Below are 19857 nucleotides of genomic sequence, written 5' to 3'. Positions count from 1 at the left end.
GATGCAGTGGTCAAAACTACCACTGCAGGGAGCGTGGGTTCAATTCTTGGTCAGAGAACTAAGATCCTGCATGCAATGCGGTACGGCCAAATTTTTTTTTTAATATTTTAAAAAGAACCTTTACTCTTGCTATCTCCACAATCGCCACTTGTTAATTTTTTTCTTTCGTCTTCTACAGTCTAGATTCCAAATTTATGGATATGCAAATCCATATCCATAAATTGCATTTGGGGGGATTTTTTAAAGAGATTCAAATTTTACCCAAAGCAGGGAAAAAGTAAAGAATAATATTGTCCACCTTTACTACCCTCCCCTACCCTTTCTTCCCAAGCTACCTTGCTTTCAATCAGGGATCAGCAAACCTGTCTGCAAGGGGTCATTTAGTAAATATTCTAGGCTCTGTGGGCCAGTCAGTCTCTGCTCCTTCACTCTACCGAGGCCGCACAACAAAGTAGTCACAGATCGACCGTGGACAGAAAGGAGCTGGCTGTGTTCCAATAAAACTTTATGGATGGACTTCAAAATTTGAATTTCACATTAACTGTCACATGTCACAAAATACGACTTTTCACATTTTTTTCCAATTATTTCAATTATTTAAAACAAACATTCTTAGCTCATGGGCCAGCAGCAGGCAGGATTGGGCACAGAGGTTATAGCCTACCAACCCTTTAAATTATTGATGCCAGCTTTTTAGGGATGCAGTGTATATGACTTCTCATTTTTCTTTTTCTTTAAGAGGAGAGGGAGGCTCAGAGATCTGTGTAAAGCAGGACAGAACCAGGGAAAGGGAGGGTTACAACAGTATATTTCAGAAAGAAACCACATACCTCTGTTACATAAATCCCAAGACAGTTTGAAAACTCTTTTAATCACCTCTTGGCAGAGGACCACGAATTTTAAAATGTGCCTTTTTACTTCTGAAAGTTAAAAGTTTCACCCCCTTCTCTTTGAAAAAGGAATGTAAGAGACATTATATTATCTGAATCAGATCAGCAACTCACTAGATGCCTCTGTGTGTTCACTGGTCACACTGCTGGATGTGAAGGACATCAGAAAATATCTCTCCTCCTAAAGGTCTTTGGGAGCTTAGCTGGTGGCTCAGATGATAAAGAATCCGCCTGCAATGCCAGAGATCCAGGTCCAATCCCTGGCTTGGGAAGATCCCCTGGAGAAGGGCATGGCTAGCCACTCCAGTATTCTTCCCTGGAGAATTCCATGGACAGAGCAGCCTGGCGGGCTATAATAGTCCATGGGTTCACACTTTCACTTTACTTTCAAAGGTCTTTGATCCCCAAGAGCTTTCAGGGGTACAGCCCCAGTATGGAGATGACAGATTAGGGTTGATCCCTCCCAAACCATACCAGTTGATTCTCCCTTTGATCCACTGCAACCATTTTAGAGATGATGTTAGCTCAGGGTTAGCAGCATACATGTTCATAAAAGCAACAAAGTTAGCAGAGTACTGTAGGAACAATTCTAGGCTTTAAAATACTGATTCTGCCATAGCTCTGTGACCCTGGGGAAACTAATGAACTTCTCCAAATCCTTCATCCTATAAGAACACACATAAAAGCAAGTTTCTCAAATAATCCCAACACTCTGGTGCAGGGTCTGGTAGGCACTAATTCATCCTCTCATTCAACAAAGGTTCAGTGAGCCCCTACAATGTACAGGGCCCCCGGCACACAATGAACAAGGCAGATCCAGCCTCCAACACTGGGACTTACAGACCAGTGGTAACTCATTGGTTTTTTTCATTAACAACAAACATGCATGCCAAAAACACCCCTTAAGCTACAAAATGCCTATCCTTCCTTCACTTTCTCTCCTTTTAATTCCACTTCAACCTGCACTTCTGAGACTGACACCAGCTTTGCAACAATCACAGACTCAGATCAACACATAAGGTCTGCCAGGTATCTGCCATTTTTGCATGATTTCAGGAGACCACTAACATCCAAAGAGTTAAATGTCCCTAGGGACTTCCCTGGGGTCCAGTGGCTAAGACTCTGCCTTCCAGAGCAGGAGGTGTGGGTTCAATCCCTGGCTAGGGAGCTGAGATCCCACATGCCTCACAGTCAAAAAACCGAAACAGAAAATATAAATGATATTGTAACAAATTCAATAAAGACTTTAAAAACGGCTCACATTAAAAAAAAAAAAAAAAGTCTTAAAAAAAATAAACATTCCTGATTGAGGCTATTCTTAAGAAATCCTACAGCAAGTGCTAACTCATGGTTGTGCCAAGGCAAAGTCTGAATCCCTTCCAGGGATCATGATATGCTGCCCTCCAAGATGCCACTTTCATATCAGAAATATTTTAAACTGAAGGGATTTGAGAACCGGCAGGTGCAGGAAGGACTCACTGACCTCGGAAGGAGGCCAGGAGGGATCCAACCAAACAGACCTTGCTGTGTTTCCCCAGTAACTACCCTTCGCTCACTCCCTTAGGGCCCATCATGTTTTCCCACGACTTTCCACTCTTCATCAAACTAACTATAAAAACACTCAGGTTTAACTGTTTCTCAGGGTCTTCATTTCCCTACAAAGTCTCTAGTGTCACATAAAACTTACATTAAATAGATTTGTATGCTTTTCTCTTGTTAGTCTGTCTTGCGTCAGGCCAATTTACAGGGCCCCAGATGGAAAACCTGAGAAGGTAGTAGAAAAAGACATTTTTCCCTCCCCTAGAGAGGCAAGGGTGGTTTGGGAGGGCCAGTCGTTTAGCTAGTGAGTAAGCCAAGCTGAGCACTGGCATCTCAACTCACGTTTGTTCTCCTCACTTAACAAATGGTTGTATTTAATCCCTGCAATTGCTCTAAGTCAGTACAACCATATTTATTGACCATATGTAGAACCTGAAAGTAACTGCACACTGGAGACTTTTTTAGCATTTCAAAACCCACAAGGATCTTGTGCTATCAGCATCCAATGTTCAGCGGTGAAAGCAGTGGCTCCTGACCTCAGCTGCAACCCAGGTGCTTCAGAAAATAGATGCCCAGGCCCTGCTTTTGATTGAGTTAAATCAGACCATCTGGGAGTGAGTCCCAAACATCAGGATTTTTTAAAGGCTCCTCTGAATCTTTGGGTAGAAGTTGGAAAGTGACAGCCCATGGGCCAAATTTCATTGGAAAACTCTTGAAAATCAGAAGCTCTCCCGTAATTCTCAGATTTTGGCTGCATCCACAGCTGCGCTGCCCAACACGGTAGCTGTGAATCACCATGTGGCTCTTTAAATTAATTCAATTAAAACAAAATTAGGAATTTGATTCCTCAGTCAAAGTAGCCACACTGCAGGAACTCAAGGGCCACATGTGGCTGCCATATTGGATGACGCAGACAAGGGACATTTCCACCATCACAGCACTGTTCATAAAAATCCAAGAATCGAGGCCCAAATTCCAACGATACAACCCTGGTCAGAGGGTCATCTGTCTGCTCCAAACAGGGTACACGCTCTCTTGCGGGCAGGCTGGCTACATTCATTCATTTACATGACCTTCCCATCCCTTAGACATCATATGGAAACCCTGCCTAGACATTACCCTGCTAAATAAAACCTGCCCAAGGGCTTGACTAGACAGATCTCTAAAGCCTAACACCATGAGTTGTATGTTTCCTTTCTCCTTCCCTCCCTCCATCTCCTGGTTTTTGCTAACCAGGAGGGTTAACCAGTATGACAACAGAGTCTACCTGACAAGTGGCCTTCTGGCTTTTGGAGTTGGCCTCTGCATGCTGAACGTACACTTTTCTCACATGGTTCCCTGTGCTTTGAGAGATCAGGTTCATCCCCTGTCTACTCAGGAATTCATACTCCAACACCCACGGAAACAGTCCCTTTCTCCTTTGAGAGACAGGTGTTAAGGGACATGCATTCTCTCCCATTCTGGACAGTCAGCCCTTCTGGGCCCAAATCCTTGTCTAATCTGCTTTAGAAGCTCTTTCCAGGAGCTGGCCCTGTCCTCCAACCATGGAACGTGCTCAGACTGTGTTGGCTGAACCAAAGAACCAACTGCCATTTGGTAACAATGGGAAACCTGGATGCAATGCAAAACCCCACAATGTCAGTCAACTTGTAACTCCTCCATATCCAGGCTCAAAAACGAACTTCAGAGAATGCCAACAGACGAGTTACAGATTGTGAACATCTCAAAATTACCCACACTTTCACAGCAAGGCTTAAGTGAAAGAGCCTGGAAAGCTGTGTAACTCTTCAATGGGCGAAAATTCATACAACACTTTATACCTGGATTTAAGCAGGACTAAACCCAACAGTCATCCTCAAAAAGGTAATTAAAACCTCACACACCCACTAATTCAAGATTTAATTAAAATCTCCTCTAACCACTGCCAAGACATTCTTTACATTTAGTCTTTTATTATCCTCTCCAGAACTTTTCTTTTTTAGGATCTAGGGTTAGCAAAATAGTGAGTCGGGTTCTCCTGATTGCTATTTATACACTAAGCCTGGGAAACACACAGGGAAAATGAAGAGTCCTATGGGAGTTTCAGTTTTCAGTACATAAAGCGTGAAAGACAGAATGGGCCCCTTGGAGGGGGGTTTTGAATGGCAACGTTTTTCCCACTGGTTCAGACTACATCCTAGAACATGGCGCTTCTCCCAAGCAGAACAACTCAGCCCCCAGCTCAGTCATCAGGCACTGAGACAGAGTACCAGGACTCTGTCTGTCCCTCTATTGCAAGACTCAAAGCCAGGAGGTCTGGACCAGGAGAGGGATAAGCCACCTACAAAAGACCTTCATCCCTCCAGACATCACACCTGCAGGAGCCTGGGTCACCCAGCTGTGGCCTCCGCTCTCAGCTAAAAGTGACAAAGAAGGAAGACTTGTGCACGGATGTGCTGAGAGAGGAGCCCCTTACTCCAAGATAAAGGTAGGAAGGAGGATAAGAAGAAACAAAGGCCTTTTATATGCCAGAACTAGGGCACTTAGCTCCCAGAATCCAATAGCATTTCTATTGTATTAATAGTATATCATATACCTATTACACTAATAGTATATTATCACAATACTTCTATTATAGTCATCTCTTTGAAAAGACACCCAGAAACTGACCACCAAAGTACTCTTCATAGAGAAACTTGACAACCTGTTACATGCCTCAGAGAACAAGAGAACATTCACTGGGGCCAGGCACAGGTTTCTACAGAATGAATGAAGGGCACGCCCCTCAGCCAAGCAGGAGAAGCTGCAGGAACTCCAATCACCACCCTCACTGCCTTTAACACCCTACTATGGTGGTGGTATAGTCGCTAAAATGTGTCCAACTCTTTGTGACCCCATGGGCTTTAGCCCACCAGGCTCCTCTGTCCATGGAATTCCCCAGGCAAGAATACTGGAGTGGGTTGCCATTTTCTTCTCCAGGGGATCTTCCTGACCCAGGGAATGAATCTATGTCTCCTGCATTAGCAGGCTGATTCTTTACTGCTAAACCACCAGGGAAGCCTCCAATGCCTTGCTATATCCATTTGTTCTTATCCAGCCCTCCTTCCTACAGGAGGAAAGCTAAGCCAAGCCACAAAGACCCTCGAGGCCAGAGTGGTGGTTTCCTTAAACCACAGCAAAGGAACTACCGAATCACAGGAAAGCAAGTCCGTGATCTATTCAAGGCCACCTGGGGATGCAGCCACAGAGCACAGAGGAGGAAGGTTCCCCCCACACCTGTGCCCACCGCCCCCTGCAGTGAACTCCAAAGGTCAGTGTTAGAAACAAAAAGGAGGATTGTTGTGCTCAGCCTCCTCCAGAGTGAAAAGCTGGACTTTGGAATTCTTACAGACTGTCGAGCTCAAAACAACACAGGAAGTGGTGTCATACTTTAAAAAAAAAAAAAAAGATAAACTCAAGTAACTAACCTTTCACGTGGCATCACCAATCCTCTCTCAGTGGAGAGAAGAGCCGGCCCCAAGGCTCCTGCATGTGGTTACACTGGAAAAGCTATTTCAGTCATGAAAGGGACTCGTCTGCACCATTCCCGGTGGTTGCGTTGTTGGGGCGTGTGTTATTTAAAATATCCACAATGAAAATGTACACATCCTGCATATATTTCATACTGTTTCAATGACAGACAATCTGACCACTGTTTAAAATCAACACCACCCATCTAAGAACAACTCTCCATAAAGATTAATTCATACAATCTATACCAAGCACTTAGCACAGTGCCTGGCACGTTCATGTGTCCTGATACACAGGTAAAAGTGAAACTGTTAGGCTCTCAGTCATGTCCAGCTCTTGTGTCCCCATGAACTGTAGCTCACCAGGCTCATCTGCCTATGGAATTTTCCAGGCAAGAATACTGAAGTATTTCAAGAATACTGAAATACTGAAGGGCTGCCATCTCCTCCTCCAGGGGATCTTCCCTAACCTAGGGATTGAATCCCAGTCTCCCACATTTCAGGCGGGTTCTTTACTGTCTGAGCCACCAGGGAAGCCACTGATATATAGAAGCTCTCCTTATTTATAACAGCAGCATCTGAAGGCAACTATGGACCAAGCATTGAACTCTGCCCTTTACACACAGTCTCAAAGACTCTTCCCCACAACCCTGCATAGGTGCCCTTATCAAGTCCAATTTACAGATGAGAAAACAGAGGTACACAGAGGTTAAGCAATTTGCCAAAGGCCATGTGGCAAAAAAAAAAAAGCAGCCTGTGATTTAATTCAAATCGAAGATTCTTTGCCAGTGTGCTATGCAATTTCTTAACTCTAATGACAGGGCAGCATGCGCACCAGAATAATTTACTGTCTTCTCCATTTCACACTGCAATGATTTTTCTGGTCGTTTTCATGTGGAATGAGAACAGGGTGGGGAAGCCATTTATCAACATGTGCCCAACACTGTCAGAGGCCATCAGCAGCCAAGAGCAGCCTCCCTCACGCTGGGCTCAGCCCTACTACGTGATAGATTTTCCCTGCAGCCTCAATTCTTGCAGGCTAAGAATACACCAGAGAGTAGGCTGGCATGGCCAGTCTTGGCCCCTGTGATATAGAAGGAAGCAAGTGAGGACATCAGAAACTGTCTTAGTGAGACGGTCAACCAATGGCTAGACGGGCACACTCAGGACTGAGGCAATGCAACATGGTGGAGAAAAGCCTGAAGGCTTGGGAATCAGACCCCAGCTCACCTCCTGCAGCGATAGGACCAGAAGCTGCCCTGTGACTACAGTGAGTCAGCGAAGCCACACAGTGAGGGCCGTGGTGCCCACCCGATAGCAATCCCATCACCTCCAACCCCAACACCTCCGTGACCAAGCCAAGAGTGAGCTTCAGCTCCCTGGGGGGCGGGCCACAAAGTGACCTAAGCCTTGGGATCCTCAAGCACTGATCATCTCAACAAATGGAATTTTGCACCTGCCAACAGCAGAACACTTTAGAGAATGGAAATGATCGTTTGGTTTGCGGCCATGGCCAAAATTTTGAGACCTCAAATGCAATCACAAGGGTAGAAACAGCCGCAATAAAACCAAAACCTTTCATTATGTTTGTTTTTGTTCCCTAGACAAATGAACTGTAAGCTATTTTGCATTCTTTTCAGCTTTTTTTTTTTCCTGATACGATGGCTATTAAAAACAATCTCTAAAAAGTCTTTGTTTGAGCATCAAAATGAGACAGCTGGGATACTGGCATGAGGAAATGTTCAATCTTGTCATTCTGCAAAAGGAATTCATATTCATAATTAATGATGCTTTTGTCTATGCCAGAAAGAAAATCTAGAGGCTCAACTATGCTTAAGTAAATTCTACCCAAGCCAACTGCAATACAATTTTATAAATTATAGAGCAACAAAGAAAAACAAGATTTTATGACTTGTGAGCATAAAGAAAAGGATTAACAAGGCAGCCATTCTTCAAGGACAAAATCGGGGTAAAAATGTTGATTTCTGAAAGAACGGTTACATTTACTTTCTTCTCCATATAGGAAAGAGTAATCAAAAACTTTAGCATCCTAAGATGTGACATCATTACATGTATTTGAAAGACTCAACACCTCTTTGTTCCCAAGTGCACCAGTCAACCACACCACCAGGTACAGAACCAGTCCACCATTACTAGCCCAAAATGTAAACTAAAAAATAACCAAGATGAGCAGATAAAGTACAAATTACCTTTGGTTTTAGAGGCATTTCTATGGTAATATCAGCAGAGAAGAAACCCCTTAAATTAATTTCCTTAAAGATAACTTTTCCTACTTTTCCCATTAAAGAGCCATTGAAGAAATATACAAAGACAAATCAAAGTTAAAATAAAAGCTCATTTCATTCATTCAACAAAGTTTTATTTAGTAACAGCCATGTTGTTGTGTAGTTCCTAAGTCATGCCTGACTCTTCTGCGACCCCATGGACTTGTAGCCCACCAGGCTCCCCTATTCATGGGATTTTCCAGACAAGGATACTGGAGTGGGCTACCATTTCTTCCTCCAGGGGATCTTCTCGACCCAGGGATCGAACCCATGTCTCCTGCATTGGCAGGTGGATTCTTTACCACTGAGCCACCAGGGAAGCCCAACTATCACGTTAGGGGCTAAGGAAATAATGATGAATAAAACACGAAACACTGCCAAGGAGGTTGCCAGAGGAGATGAAGGGGGTTTGAGGGCAGGGGGCAATAAATGTTTAATGGGCCTGGTTTTTGTTTTTTGTGGTGAAATACACCTCCATAAAATTTATCATAATTATTTTTAATTAAGATTTTACTTCTTTAAAGCAGTTCAATGCTCACAGCAAAACTGAGGAGAAGGTACAGAGATTTCTCATATATTCCCTGTCCCAAACACACACAGCTTCCACAACCGCCAACATCCACCAAGAAAGGGGGTGCATTTGTTACAACTGATGAATTTTACACAGATACATCATTATCCAAAGTCCACAGCTTAAAATTAGGGTTCACTTTGTTGTACATTCTCTGTATTTGAACAAATATTTAAGGACATGTATCCATTACATGGTATCACACAGTATTTTCACTGCCCTAAAAGTCCTCTGTGCGGTATAAGCACTCTTAAGGGTACAGTTCAGCGGCATTCAAATACACTCACGTCGTTATACAACCAGCACCACTACCCTACCCATCTCCAGGACTCTTTCATCATCTTGGATTCGGGGTTTAACTTGGGGTGTGGAAAGGGCTTTGTCCATGGGGTCTCAAAGAGTTGGACACGACTGAGCAACTAAACTGAACTGAAGGGCTTTTTGCAAATAGATAAGAGTGATGGCTGCACATTACCGTGAATGCACTGAAGGCCACTGAATCGTTCCCTTTAAACTGGTTAATGTGGTGCTATGTAAATTTTGCCTCAATTTTTTTTAAAAAAAGGAACAACAGTGCCAGGCATACTACCAGCTCACTGTTTGTTGATGAATGAATGAGTCCTCGTCTTGGAGAAGCTCAAAGGTTGGTAAGGGAACATCAAGAGGGCAGCAGGAGGCCAGGTTCAGGGCTTGGAGCAGAGCAGGGCAGCTCCTAACCCCTCTGAGGACGGAGAAATGCATCACCAGAGGACAGACTGCCAGAAAGAAACCTTAAGGGATCAGCTGGAGTATGTAGGGGGAGAAAAGGGAGAGGAAGATTCCAGGCACTGGGAAGGTGACAGATTCCCTATCCCTGGATATGAGGGAGACATCTTAAACACTCAACGTTCATCACACAAACTGGTAACTATGTCAGGCGATGAGTCAATTATATTAATTACCTTGACTGTGGACATTACAACATACAATATGTATATGAAGTTATCATGCTGTAGAACTTTTTAAAAGATCTCACTGTAGTACCGAATCATACACAATTTTCATTTGTCAATCATACTTCAATAAAGTAGGAAACATTTTAAAATACAACATTAAAATAAAAATCGAAATTCATTCATGTTCTCGTAATACCCTAAACTTAATGAACAGTATAATAATCATTCAGTTCAGTTCAGTCACTCAGTCGTGTCTGATTCTTTGCGACCCCATGAATCGCAGCACGCCAGGCCTCCCTGTCCATCACCAACTCCTGGATTTCAAACTCACGTCCATCGAGTCAGTAATGCCATCCAGCCGTCTCATCGTCTGTTGTCCCCTTCTCCTCCTGCCCCCAATCCCTCCCAGCATCAGGGTCTTTTCCAATGAGTCAACTCTTCGCATGAAGTGGCCAAAGTATTGGAGTTTCAGCTTTAGCATCAGTCCTTCCAATGAACACCAGGACTGATCTCCTTTAGGATGGACTGGTTGGACCTCCTTGCAGTCCAAGGGACTCTTAAGAGTCTTTTCCAACACCACAGTTCAAAAGCATCAATTCTTTGGCACTCAGCTTTCTTCACAGTCCAACTCTAGTAAGATGTGGACTGGTCACAAAGTTTTATGCACAACTCAGCATGGTGGTCATTTCCCAGATGAAATCAAGCATGGACCATCAAGTTTCTAAAATCCTGAGTTATGAATAATTTAAAGCCTAGCTTAAATGAACCAAGCTGTCCGTGACTACCTTAAGAAAAAGCACAGCCACAGGTCCATTAAGCTGTCAAAGAACACGACCTAAGCAGTCTTGCTCAGTGGTTCTCCACCAGGGTCATTCTGCACCCCAGAGGATATTCAGGAATGGCTACATATTTTTGACTTTAATAAATGAAGGGCTGAGATGCATTGATGCTGCTGAACAGCCTTCAACACACAGGACAGCCCCACACAACAAAGATTTACACAGCCCCAAATGTCTGTAGTGATGGATTGAGATTCTAAATTCCCAGGTGATTCCAAAATACAGCTGATCTCGGAGGTGGAAAGAAAGTGGATTGATGGGTCCCAAGGAGGGGATACATACACGCCAGGCTCTGCTGCTGCAGAATTGTGTGGCATTTTAACCAAGGTACTTCAAGTCACCAGCCAGTTACCCCTGTTTGCAGAATGGGGTTCCTACTACCTTCCTCAATGAGCTTGAGCAGCTGAAGGGCTAGTTGAGAGCCTCAACAGGTAGAGGGCCCTCAGAAGACCTTCAAGTTCAAGGCTGGACTAAAATCTCAGCTGCCTGCAATAGTCAAAGACTCCAAGGTACTTCACTTTCTAAACAGAAAGCACTCCTGATATTTGCTTTATACAAACACATTTGGAAGAACAAACACCAGAGCACAAAGGCATCCATCTAACAAGGTTGGAGGCAATTTTATTATCCTTCAATCTCTGGAAACAGGAGTTGGTTGATAGGCAGTAGGAGCCTGGCACCGGGGATCGCTGTGTCTCCTGCACAGACATGCTGTAAGCCCACCTGTGGCCGCTGACCGGCAGGACCGCCACCACCCCTGGGAGGTCAGGGGGTGTGTTTACACGGCTCATTATGTCCTCTGGTTCCAGTATAAGCGACACATCTTGCTTTAAATCGTATTATCCAAATGAAGTACCGCTCTCTCATAATCAGCATCCCCTTTCAACAAGCACAGATGGCTCTCACGTGCTTAAATGGCAAATCGAGGGGCAAAAATTCGGACGAGCTCTCCAGGCGTTCAGATCTGGTTCTCCAGGCGGGTTCTGAGAGAGAGGAGGATGAAGCAGGCACACGCCAAGAGCTGAAGATCTTTTGTCTGCCGTCAAGCCCCGTGGACAAACTAAATGGGCTCAACCAGAGTCAGTGGGAATAAAGCGGAGTCAGCCTTACACGCCCCAAAGAGAAGCCCGCAGGTCAGCAACACAGGAAGAAGGTCTCCCTTTCACGATCTCCTCCACAGTCTCTTTGTATTTTATCAAGTATCTTTGGCCATATTCAGAGAACGGTACTACCCCACTATAGATCACATTAAAAGGGTACATTTTAAAGATCTCATTCTGCCTTAGCTCAAACAGTATTTTCTTTTTTATGTGTAATCACTCAGCTTTCCCCCTCCCCTAATTTCAAAGGTGGTGGGGAGTGGGCAAGAAGCAACATTGCAGCTGACTGTGCGATGCACTCAAACGCAGCTCTCAAGGCAAGCACCATCCAGCGGCTCCATATTGGTTTCCATGGTAACCAGGGTCCCTGGGCCCTGGCACTCACAGCAGGAAATGCTGCAGATTTCCAAAGCGGTATCTTTTCACTAGACATAAGGTGTCCCATGGCGATTTTAAACATTTGGGCATCGAAAAACACTCTGTGTGTGTGTGTCTGTGTATGTATGTGTGTGGACTGTATATGTGTGTACGCGTGTAGGTGCGCACGTGCACATAGCAAGATACAGTCACAAAACTAATACAATGTAGATGAAAGAAGCCGAGCTATTGTTACAGATAAATATGCTTCTGTCAAACCTAACAAATTATTAAAACACAAGAAAACAGGCTGTCACACACTTACACACACATACGAGTTAAAGGAAAACAAAGTCATCTTTAATAAAAAAAGAACTGCAATGGAAGTGGAAAACTGCTTTGGAAAACCAGATGACCAAGGATTCCACATAAACAAGCCAACAAAAATCTTGACTAATGATAACCAACTGAGAGCCCAGGACAGAGCTTTTTCCCATAGCTCATGATCTTTCCTACTTGAATGGTCTCAACAGGCGAAATTAACAAGTGGGCCAGGAGGCTTTCAGGGAAAACATGGGACAAAAGGCCCTGCTCTAGAGTGAGAATCCCACTGTCCCTCCGTGAGCTGAGCCGCCTCAGGCAAATAACTTCAGCTCACAGCCTGCCCTGTGAAAATGGAAAGGTTGCACTAGATACTATATGGTCTAGAACAGACCTCTCCACCTTCTAAAAATAAAAGACCAAAGCCTTATATTAAACAAGACAACAGACTCCAGGTAATTGTCATGTCAGGCCACAGATAGGTTTCCAAAAGTAGTATATAAAAATCAAATTTCTTCAAGATGTACCAGAATTCACTGCCAGATTCCTAGTGACAGAAGACCTTTTGAATATTCTTTCTCTCTTCTCTGAGCAATTTCCCAACACCGGATCTTTCCTTCCGCAAAGCACACAAAAACAGCTAAGGTGCAAATTTTAGTTCATAGCAGCTTTCACATTTTGTGCATGTTTTCAGGTGGGGGCTTTATCAGAGCAGAGGGGAGGCAGCTACACGATCAGGCAAAATAGACTCAGCATAGAAAAACACTAGTTTGACAAGTGCAAGGGTCTTCCAAGGCACCTCTACACTCCAAATGGTTATTTTTACAACAGCAGAACAAACCAAGTTCACAACTCTATGGCAAACAATCTTCTACAAGCATTGTTTTAAAAAACAAAAAATGCCTCATGTGTATGAACTGAAATAACTGCACTTTTTCATGAATGGTAATTTATGTTTTACGAAACGTGACTGTGTATGTGGTTAGCAGGATGGGGTGAAGGGGAATTAGTTATTTTAAGCCAAAATGAAAAGCAAAGGGGAAAGAGCTAGGGTGGGGAGGAGGGTGGGAGGGTCCCCACCGCCCCAGGCAGATGGCTCTGCAGGCAGCTGGAAGCTTGGAGCTGCTGAGTAAACCACTCCATTATGCAAACTGCCTATCGACACAAACAACCGTGCGCACAGACCAACTCAGTCACCCATAAAAACACACATCGCCGCCACGCTTGGACCTTCCTCCCCACTGCCGCTGCGTAATTCACCAGGGTTTATTACAGCTACTGGGTTAAACAGCACAGTATGCATCATAATTCAAGCATCACCAGGGAAAAGAAGACAAAAAGAGGAAACACTACTGACTTCAGGGGGAGCAAATGCTTCTCTTGGTTAGTGGGAGGATGAGCTTTAACTGGACACTCAGCCATTGGTGTGGGATTCTTCCATCTCGAGCTCTCCCTGATAGAGGATTTTAGGATTCTGGGGACATCCTGCCCTGGATAACGTGGGAGTCAGGTTAGTGACCTTCTGGTGAGCACACAATAACTGTTCAAGTGTCATTTTGAGAAGATGCAGTGAAAAGTCAAATACCACCTAGGCGGGACACAAGGAACCACAAGGAAATAGCCCATCTCTGGCAACTGTTGCTACCCAACCAAAGATAACAATAATAACCACTTGTAGAGTGGAGACCAGTGCTGCTGTCAGAGATCAGTTTTAACATCAAGATCAGTGAGGACGGAGAGGAGGGATTTTCATTTCAGCAGCAGTGATGTCAGTTCACTATTCCAAACTTCCTGAAATACACAAATTTGCCCATCAGATACATAAAGTCCCCATCTCCCAACTCCTTCAACCCCCAAAAAAGGGGGGGGACAGAAAATAAAATTTTCTTTTAGAAATTTATTAAATAAAAATACTCAGTAAATATGTGGATTTCTTTGTTATTTCTAGTCCTTACCTATAGTGTGATTTGTAAAAGAAAAAAATGTTTAAAATACACATGCCACCTTACTGTGCTAGTCAACACCAAGTCTATAATATAAAACAAACCAAAAAATAACTTTAAGAAAATGGAAAATGGTTAAGACAAACTTGATATTCATAGTGCCATCAAAAAAAAAAAAAAACCTGTTTTATCCTAAACAGAATATGCAGGATTAAAGGTATTGTGCTAAACAGTTAAAATACTCAAGGTCTATCAGAGTAGACTTGCCTGCAATGCAGGAGACCTGGGTTAGATTCCTGGGTGGGAAATGTCACTTGGAAAAGGAAATGGAAACCCACTCCAGTATTCTTGCCTGGAGAATCCTGTGGACAGACAAGCCTGGCAGGCTGCAGTCCATGGGGTTGCAAGAGTCAGATATGACTTAGTGACTAAATCACCATCAGAGTAATAAAACACCAAAATAATGAAACTCAAAGCAAAATGTACATTTATCAACTCATTTTAAAAGGCATTAAACCTTTTTATGTCACCACTTACTAGGTCAATGATAGCTCCTTGAAACTGTATTTACATAACAGGCATACAGTTTTAGCTAGGTTACATATTATTAGAAACAGCAATAATTTACAAGTTTTTTCACACTTCATATGATTGAAACTCATAAGTATTCAGTATAAACATAGATGTATATATACATACTCAAATTTGAAGTGGCTTTAGGGGCTTTAAGGAAGTTAATGAGGCTGCTCAGTCTCATTGTTTAGCCGCTCAGCTCAGTCGAGTCAAACTCTTTTGCGACCCTATGAACTGTAACCCTCCAGGCTCCTCTGTCCATGGGATGTCCCAGGCAAGAATACTGGAGTGGGTTGCCATTCCCTTCTCCAGGGGAACTTCCCAACCCAGAGATCAAACCCTCGTCTCTTGCACCTCCAGCACTGGCAGGCGGGTTCTTTACCACCGAGCCACCAGGGAAGCTCTCTGTTAATGAGGCCACACTAAAGCTATTCCAGGTTTTGGTCCCCTCAGAGCCCTCAGCAAAGTCGTAAGCATATCAAGGATGAGCTCTGCATAGAAACCAGTCATCCTGGAACATAGAATTTGTGTGTCTGTCATTTTAGGCAAGAAACTGCTAAGACCAATCTAATGCTTTAATTCTTTCAATTAATAACATACACACACACACTTATGTGTGTGTGTATATATATATATATGTTATATACACAGGTTGTTATATATGTTATAGATATTGGTTGTATAGATACTATGTGTATAGACAGACACAAACACACACATCCCCACTAAAAGGATTACAGCTATAAAGCCCAATTAATAAAGGACTGTTTAATACAACCCAGCATTAAAATTGTTCTCTGCATCACAGTTAAGAATATTTACAAATAGTGAATATCTAACAGTGAGGTGGACCACTCAGTCTTGGCTGCCTCTGAATCCACTTATTATTCAACACTAGGTAACTTTATGATGAGTCTACAGAGTTTGTTAATATGGATTCATTTTGCCAAGTTATGGGCTTCCCCGGTGGCTCAGAGGGTAAAGCACCTGCACGCAATGTGGGAGACCCGGGTTCGACCCCTGGGTTGGGAAGTTCCCCTGAAGAAGGAAATGGCAACCCACTCCAGTATCCTTGCCTGGAGAATCCCATGGATGGAAGAGCCTCGTGGGCTACAGTCCATGGGGTCGCAAAGAGTCGGACACGACTGAGCGAGCTCACTTCACTTCACTTCATTTCAAATAAAGGAGATACACCAACAGCAATCACCCTCCTCAAGTTCATGAAAATTACTTAAATGCACTTGGAAGGAGGCAACAAGCAAAAGGCTGACCTAATGTCTTAAAAGCTTAGGCTTCATCACAAAATAGTTTTGTCAAGCTTGTCCCTTTTTTCTGCTCCCATAAAGAGCCTTTTTGGACACATTTTTCCTAATCAGCCCCCTTCCTCATAAAATGTTAATTTCACAGACGTGTGTATGTTTGCATATGTATTGCATGCATATCTGTACCTGATATATAAAAAGGGTAAGACCTCCTTCCCTTCTTAAGAACCGATTACCCCCAGCCCCTTTGGAACGATATCTTATCCATCGTGAATACATGAAACCGATGAAACAGACATGCTATAAAAACAAGTGGGCAGCATTCCCCGTTGGGTATTATTATTGCTTACATGCCTGTCTAAATTCTTCTACCACCCACTGACCCAATGCCTCACAGACACCCACCTGTTTCCATTCTTTACCAGGTACCTCGTAAACTCTCAATATAACAGATATAAAACAGAATAAATCAGGTGACTCGTAAACTAGTACATTTACTGTTAAAGGCAAAATAAGCCTTTCTTTGTAGACATTGTTATACTCCTTACATCCATGCTGTGTTATGTGGTAGCTACTAGGTATATGTGGCTGTTTAAAATTAAAATTAAAAAATCAGAAATTCACTTCTTCGATTATACTAACCATGTTTCAAGTACTTGATAACCTCAGGTGGCTGCTGGTTATCATACTAGACAGTGAAACTGTGGAACACTGTCATCACCATAGCAAACTCTATCACAGAGAATGGCCCTGGCCCAGCCTAAAAGCTCCATGAGGCCAGGACCACATTGGGGTCACTCACCAGAGCACACACAGGACACGTCAAGTTCTGGCATAAAGCAACACAATTAAAAAGAGACAAACAAGAAATAAGAGAAAAAGGGTGGCTTTGTCTTGGCCTTGCCAATTTCCCGCTTTAATCAACTACAAATATTCTTATTTTTCATAGCTTTGTTCTTACACCCCACACCCACCTAGAACACAGCAATGAGAATTTTCAAAATGTAACTACCAGCAGAGCAAAACTGGCTTCAGGCTTCCTCAGAATAATTCATGTGAATCAAAATCAAGAGGTCAAATTCAAAACCATGAAAATGAAAGGCAATAGAGTTTCTAGGTCACTGTCAATACAGTCTGCCCAGATTCATGTTTTAAAATGTCAGAGAATACAGCTGCTGGTCCATCCACTCTGTAAGCAAGATACAAAGTACTTCACTTGATCAGTTTTTATTTAACAAATCAGCAACTGCTTCCTGGGCATCTATATGTGCCAAGGTTCCAGAATATTAGAGCTTGGTAATAATTTTACTTAGAGCCTGTGTAGGGTTGTCAAGGTGCCCTTGTGAGAACCATACCCAAACTCTGAGTAAAATTCACACCAGCCAGTTTTCTGTAATACTTTGAGGCTCCGGATGCTTTCTGCTAGGTTCCTTTTGCTCCCCAACACTTCTAAAGCCTCAACTGGAATAAGATCATCAGAAAAATGAATATACTATTCTTGAATGTTTCAAAACCATAAACTTGGCTTTTAAAGAAAAATTACAACGGAGCTGTCTCCTCAAATACTCATAAGGGCTCTCCTCTTTTAAGAATTGTTAAGGACAATAACCAAAAATGATTAAGGAACCTGAACTGGCCTGAGTATAAAACCATTTTAGTGATCAACACCCACATCTAGAGATCAGTAGATTGCAGTTTTATGCCTTTTTCTTTTTAATTAAGTGAATGTAACTGTCCAGGATTCTTTAAGGTCATCTTCAAAGAATATGCAGTTCCAGGCCTGTGAAAAAGTTTTTTTATGACCTATTTTGGAGGCTTCCCCATTGGCTCAGCAGGTAAAGAATCCTCCTGCAATGCGGGAGACACAGGAGATGCACGTTTGATCCCTGGGTTGGGAAGGAAGATCCCCTGGGGAAGGAAATGGCAACTCACTCCAGTATTCTTGTCTGGAAAATCCCATGGACAGAGGAACCTGGTGGAGTACAGTCCATGGGGTCGCAAAGAGTTGGACAAGACTAAGTAGGCAAAAGCACAATGGCCTTTTTTATTGTTATTTTTTCAGTTTGTGGCTGAGTAGCTTCCTAGGTAGAAATCCTGCCTTAATTACATGAAAGAGAGTTCAGGTCTGAAACACTGAAGTCAATCCAGAAGTTAAGGGTCAATGAAGTTTTAGTTAAACAACCTCGTTAAAATAAAACTTGTGGGCAAACAAAACCAGTATAGCTGCCTCTTGGAAATAGCTTGCCAGCACCTCCTTCCCCAAAAGGAAGATTTCCCCTTCTTTTCCAACTCCAGCCAAGAGCAGACAGCTGCCATCCATCCACCTGCCCATTTCCTATGACCCCCATCACTGATGTGCTGGGCCCTCTTGGGCAACAGTAAATTATGAAGTCACATAATCCAGAGACTCAATCATCGAGAGGGGTCCCAAGATTTGAATTCTGAACTCCCAAGTGGAATCTGGCCAAAGACCCCATGTCACCAGGCTCCTGCCTCCAGAGATGACAGCCTTCCTCACCCAGATCCACCAAGGACTGCGTGCAACGTGGTCTGCACCTTCCTAAATGCCGGATACTTATTAGCACTTGGGTACCTGGGTTCCTCAGAGAGCAGCAGGACCCAGGCCCTGCCCTGGAGGTGACTGAGTCTAGCGGGGAGGATGGTGACCACAAGGAGGCAGAGGAGTGAGACCCCATTTACCCTGGGGATGGAGGAAGGAGGCGGTGAAGGCAAGCGTTTCACAGGTAACCTGACTCTTAAACTGGCTCTAGGAAGATAAGCCAAAGATCCTCAAGCATCTAAAGGGGGTGGAGAGGGGGTGGGCTGGGAAGGGCACCCTGGGTCTGGAATGCACAAGTGCAAGAAGAAAGGGATCAACAGTTTAAAGAGATTCAGGGAGCCAAGGGCATTTTTTTGTGGGTGGAACTGCCGGCCGTGGGCAGAGATGTCACTGGGCAGGTGGGTGACAGCAAGATGGCGAGAGGCCTTATTCTTCTGGGAAGCCTTTAAAAAATCTAAGGTGTCTAAGCTCCACTCAGTTAATCAATAACCACAGGTATAAGGCAGGACTCTGAAATCTGTACTTTTTTTAAAAAAACTTTTTATTTTACATTGGAGTATAGCTGATTAACAACATTGTGATAGCTTCAGGTGGACAGCCAAACAACTGAGCCATACACGTACACGTATCCTGTGAAATCTGTAGTTTAAAACAAGCTTCCTAAGTAGTTACAATCCATCAGTGACATAATGAGAGCATAGCATTTATCACACTGTAGAGGAAGGGCTTCCCTGGTGGCTCAGAGGGTAAATAATCCGCCTGCAAGGCAGGAGGCACCGGTTCGATCCCTGGGTGGGGAAGATCCCCTAGAGAAGAGAATGGCAACCCACTCCAGTATTCTTGCCTGGGAAATCCCATGGACAGAGGAGCCTGGCGGGCTACAGCCCATGGGTCACAAAGAGTGAGAGACTATTGAGCGACTAAGCACATACTAAAAAACATCACGTATTTTTATGAACCACAATTGCTTTTAATCAGTTTGAGTCCTGGAGACTGTCTTCATCAGTTCACAGAACCTCAGCAATTGGGCTCACTGATTAAAGTCCAACTCGACTGTCTTGACCTCACTGGGTGTCCTAAAAGCTCCAGCTTCCATCTGCCCTCCTCACGCACACCCTGAGGGTCTCTTCTAACCATATTTCTCACCTAACCTGCTCACTCTTTATCCTCCGCTTACCTCTGCTTCCTTTGTCC

The 19857-nt window shown here is 43.6% G+C and overlaps 1 protein-coding gene across 6 annotated transcripts in view; it reads right to left on the bottom strand.

Annotated features, from left to right (window-relative positions):
- The window catches only part of MTSS1 (MTSS I-BAR domain containing 1), a 161053-nt gene that overhangs the window by 108306 nt on the left and 32890 nt on the right, over positions 1 to 19857 (bottom strand). The gene's annotated exons all lie outside the window — the stretch shown is intronic.

Source organism: Oryx dammah, unplaced genomic scaffold (genome assembly GCF_014754425.2).
Source record: "Oryx dammah isolate SB20612 unplaced genomic scaffold, SCBI_Odam_1.1 HiC_scaffold_19, whole genome shotgun sequence".
Lineage (NCBI taxonomy): Eukaryota > Metazoa > Chordata > Mammalia > Artiodactyla > Bovidae > Oryx > Oryx dammah.
Note: the sequence above shows the minus strand (reverse complement) of the source record. Positions and strands in the feature narration are given on the sequence as shown.